Source organism: Oncorhynchus masou, chromosome 21 (assembly GCF_036934945.1).
Source record: "Oncorhynchus masou masou isolate Uvic2021 chromosome 21, UVic_Omas_1.1, whole genome shotgun sequence".
NCBI classification, from domain to species: Eukaryota; Metazoa; Chordata; class Actinopteri; order Salmoniformes; family Salmonidae; genus Oncorhynchus; species Oncorhynchus masou.
This window is the reverse complement of record NC_088232.1, coordinates 54,683,441-54,688,440: the sequence shown is the minus strand read 5'-3', so window position 1 is coordinate 54,688,440 and position 5,000 is coordinate 54,683,441.

Below are 5,000 nucleotides of genomic sequence, written 5' to 3'. Positions count from 1 at the left end.
TCGACATGACTTTGCACTTTTCACTCTCTGTTCCTCAGGTTGTGGCAGGAGGACACATATTTGGCTGCCAAAACTGCACATTTTGGCTTTTCACCCAATAAATATTAGATTATTTCTTCATCTTTTATAGTTTCAAATTCTTTGTTTTGAATTATAATTTTGGGAAAGAAATATTGTCTTAGGTCTGAGTATTTGTCACAGTGTAGTAGGAAATGCAGCTCTGTGTCTACCTCTCCCCTGGAGCAGAGTGAGCACAGCCTGTCCTCTCTGGGCAGCCAGGTTTGTCTCTCTCTCTCTCTCTCTCTCTCTCTCTCTCTCTCTCTCTCTCTCACCAGATAGCACTGCATTTTGCTTTGTGTTTGTGCTTGTGTTTCCCAATAATCAATGTAGTTTTGTTTTGACTGTGTTGTAATTTAGTTTATTCTGATTGATTGGATGTTCTGGTCCCGAGGCTTCAGTGTGTTAGTAGAACAGGTTAGTGAACTCAGGACCAGCTGGATGAGGGGACTGAGGCTTCAGTGTGTTAGTAGAACAGGTTAGTGAACTCAGCCCCAGGACCAGCTGGATGAGGGGACTGAGGCTTCAGTGTGTTAGTAGAACAGGTTAGTGAACTCAGCCCCAGGACCAGCTGGATGAGGGGACTGCGGCTTCAGTGTGTTAGTAGAACAGGTTAGTGAACTCAGCCCCAGCTGGATGAGGGGACTGAGGCTTCAGTGTGTTAGTAGAACAGGTTAGTGAATTCAGGACCAGCTGGATGAGGGGACTGAGGCTTCAGTGTGTTAGTAGAACAGGTTAGTGAACTCAGCCCCAGGACCAGCTGGATGAGGGGACTGAGGCTTCAGTGTGTTAGTAGAACAGGTTAGTGAACTCAGGACCAGCTGGATGAGGGGACTGAGGCTTCAGTGTGTTAGTAGAACAGGTTAGTGAACTCAGCCCCAGGACCAGCTGGATGATGGGACTGAGGCTTCAGTGTGTTAGTAGAACAGGTTTGTGAACTCAGGACCAGCTGGATGAGGGGACTGAGGCTTCAGTGTGTTAGTAGAACAGGTTTGTGAACTCAGCCCCAGGACCAGCTGGATGAGGGGACTGAGGCTTCAGTGTGTTAGTAGAACAGGTTAGTGAACTCAGCCCCAGGACCAGCTGGATGAGGGGACTGAGGCTTCAGTGTGTTAGTAGAACAGGTTAGTGAACTCAGCCCCAGGACCAGCTGGATGAGGGGACTCTTTTCTTTGCTCAGCTCTTGGCATTGCAGGGCTTGGTAATGATGTGAGAAGGGGTCACTGTATTTGAGATGTTTCAAAAACTGAATTGCTCTTTTTTGAGTTTTTATTATTAGTGGATATTGGCCTAATTCTGCCCTGCATCCATTGTTTGTAGTTTTCCTCTGGACATGTAGGAGAATCTTACAGAACTCTGCATGCAGGGTTTCAATGGGGTGTTTGTCCCATTTGATGAAATCTTGTTTTGCAAGTGGACCCCTCACCTCGCTGCCATAAAGTGCAGTTGGTTCATATGACACATTCAATTAGTTTTAGTCACATTTTAATAGGTATTTCAATTTGAATTTGTTTTTTAATGGCATAGAATGCTCTCTACTCTCTACTCTCTACTCTCTTCTCTCTCTCTCTCTCTCTCTCCCCATCTCTCTCTCTCTCTCTCTCCCCATCTCTCTCTCTCTCCCCATCTCTCTTCTCTCTCTCTCCCCATCTCTCTCTCTCTCTCTCCCCATCTCTCTCTCTCTCCCCATCTCTCTTCTCTCTCTCTCCCCTCTCTCTCTCTCTCTCTCCCCCATCTCTCTCTCTCTCTCTCTCTCTCTCCCTCCCCATCTCTCTCTCTCTCTCTCTCCCTTCCCCCCCTTTTTTCTATCTATTACAGCTCTGCGTCTGTGTGTGTGTGTGTGTATAGGAAGTGTGTATGGGTTTGTGAGCTGTGTTCCTCTGAGAGATTTTAAAATGGCTCATGTTAAAGTCAGTGTTGTTATTTCTTCATCTCCTCATGGAAATCACCTCTTTCATGTTCTTCCATCTATAGAACTGCTCTACTTCCTGTTGCCACTATTTATCAAACTGTTAATTCAGCAATTACTGTTAGCGCCTGTGAGTCAAAACCCAGCATTTATTATATGTTTTCTGATCTTCTATACATCATTTAAGTTGATTAAGCTGATATGTAAATATTGGTTGTTATATATGGAGTCTTCTAATGGTTGAAGTGGCCTAGCTGTTGTTAATATGGGGTCTTCTCATGGTTGAAGTGACCTAGCTGTTGTTAATATGGAGTCTTCTAATGGTTGAAGTGGCCTAGCTGTTGTTAATATGGAGTCTTCTAATGGTTGAAGTGGCCTAGCTGTTGTTAATATGGGGTCTTCTAATGGTTGAAGTGGCCTAGCTGTTGTTAATATGGAGTCTTCTAATGGTTGAAGTGGCCTTGCTGTTGTTAATATGGAGTCTTCTAATGGTTGAAGTGGCCTAGCTGTTGTTAATATGGAGTCTTCTAATGGTTGAAGTGGCCTAGCTGTTGTTAATATGGGTTCTTCTAATGGTTGAAGTGGCCTAGCTGTTGTTAATATGGAGTCTTCTAATGGTTGAAGTGGCCTAGCTGTTGTTAATATGGAGTCTTCTAATGGTTGAAGTGGCCTAGCTGTTGTTAATATGGGGTCTTCTAATGGTTGAAGTGGCCTAGCTGTTGTTAATATGGAGTCTTCTAATGGTTGAAGTGGCCTAGCTGTTGTTAATATGGAGTCTTCTAATGGTTGAAGTGGCCTAGCTGTTGTTAATATGGGGTCTTCCTATGGTTGAAGTGACCTAGCTGTTGTTAATATGGGGTCTTCTAATGGTTGAAGTGGCCTAGCTGTTGTTAATATGGAGTCTTCTAATGGTTGAAGTGGCCTAGCTGTTGTTAATATGGAGTCTTCTAATGGTTGAAGTGGCCTAGCTGTTGTTAATATGGAGTCTTCTAATGGTTGAAGTGGCCTAGCTGTTGTTAATATGGAGTCTTCTAATGGTTGAAGTGGCCTAGCTGTTGTTAATATGGGGTCTTCTAATGGTTGAAGTGGCCTAGCTGTTGTTAATATGGAGTCTTCTAATGGTTGAAGTGGCCTAGCTGTTGTTAATATGGGGTCTTCTAATGGTTGAAGTGGCCTAGCTGTTGTTAATATGGAGTCTTCTAATGGTTGAAGTGGCCTTGCTGTTGTTAATATGGAGTCTTCTAATGGTTGAAGTGGCCTTGCTGTTGTTAATATGGAGTCTTCTAATGGTTGAAGTGACCTAGTGGTTGCAGCCAGAGCCTAAAGAATTAGATCTGATAAGAAATTATACTTCATTATTGTCTGTACCTGTGTCTGTGTCTGTGTTCTCTGTTAGAGATGACGTTTCAGTGTTCTCTGATAGAGATGATGTTTAGTGTTCTCTGATAGAGATGATGTTTCAGTGTTCTCTGTTAGAGATGATGTTTTAGTGTTCTCTGTTAGAGATGATGTTTTAGTGTTCTCTGATAGAGATGATGTTTTAGTGTTCTCTGATAGAGATGATGTTTCAGTGTTCTCTGTTAGAGATGATGTTTCAGTTTTCTCTGATAGAGATGATGTTTTAGTGTTCTCTGTTAGAGATGATGTTTTAGTGTTCTCTGTTAGAGATGATGTTTTAGTCTTCTCTGATAGAGATGATGTTTTAGTGTTCTCTGTTAGAGATGATGTTTCAGTGTTCTCTGTTAGAGATGATGTTTTAGTGTTCTCTGTTAGAGATGATGTTTCAGTGTTCTCTGTTAGAGATGATGTTTTAGTGTTCTCTGTTAGAGATGATGTTTTAGTGTTCTCTGTTAGAGATGATGTTTCAGTGTTCTCTGATAGAGATGACGTTTTAGTGTTCTCTGATAGAGATGATGTTTTAGTGTTCTCTGTTAGAGATGATGTTTTAGTGTTCTCTGTTAGAGATGATGTTTTAGTCTTCTCTGATAGAGATGATGTTTTAGTGTTCTCTGTTAGAGATGATGTTTCAGTGTTCTCTGTTAGAGATGATGTTTTAGTGTTCTCTGTTAGAGATGATGTTTCAGTGTTCTCTGTTAGAGATGATGTTTTAGTGTTCTCTGTTAGAGATGATGTTTTAGTGTTCTCTGATAGAGATGGCGTTTCAGTGTTTTCTGATAGAGATGGCGTTTTAGTGTTCTCTGTTAGAGATGATGTTTTAGTGTTCTCTGTTAGAGATGATGTTTCAGTGTTCTCTGTTAGAGATGATGTTTTAGTGTTCTCTGTTAGAGATTATGTTTCAGTGTTCTCTGTTAGAGATGATGTTTCAGTGTTCTCTGTTAGAGATGATGTTTCAGTGTTCTCTGTTAGAGATGATGTTTTAGTGTTCTCTGATAGAGATGATGTTTTAGTGTTCTCTGTTAGAGATGATGTTTCAGTGTTCTCTGTTTGAGATGATGTTTCAGTGTTCTCTGATAGAGATGATGTTTTAGTGTTCTCTGATAGAGATGATGTTTTAGTGTTCTCTGTTAGAGATGATGTTTCAGTGTTCTCTGTTAGAGATGATGTTTTAGTGTTCTCTGATAGAGATGATGTTTTAGTGTTCTCTGTTAGAGATGATGTTTCAGTGTTCTCTGATAGAGATTATGTTTTAGTGTTCTCTGATAGAGATGGCGTTTCAGTGTTCTCTGATAGAGATGATGTTTCAGTGTTCTCTGTTAGAGATGATGTTTCAGTGGTCTCTGTTTGAGATGATGTTTCAGTGTTCTCTGATAGAGATGATGTTTTAGTGTTCTCTGATAGAGATGATGTTTTAGTGTTCTCTGTTAGAGATGATGTTTCAGTGTTCTCTGTTAGAGATGATGTTTCAGTGTTCTCTGTTAGAGATGATGTTTCAGTTTTCTCTGATAGAGATGATGTTTTAGTGTTCTCTGTTAGAGATGATGTTTTAGTGTTCTCTGTTAGAGATGATGTTTTAGTCTTCTCTGATAGAGATGATGTTTGAGTGTTCTCTGTTAGAGATGATGTTTCAGTGTTC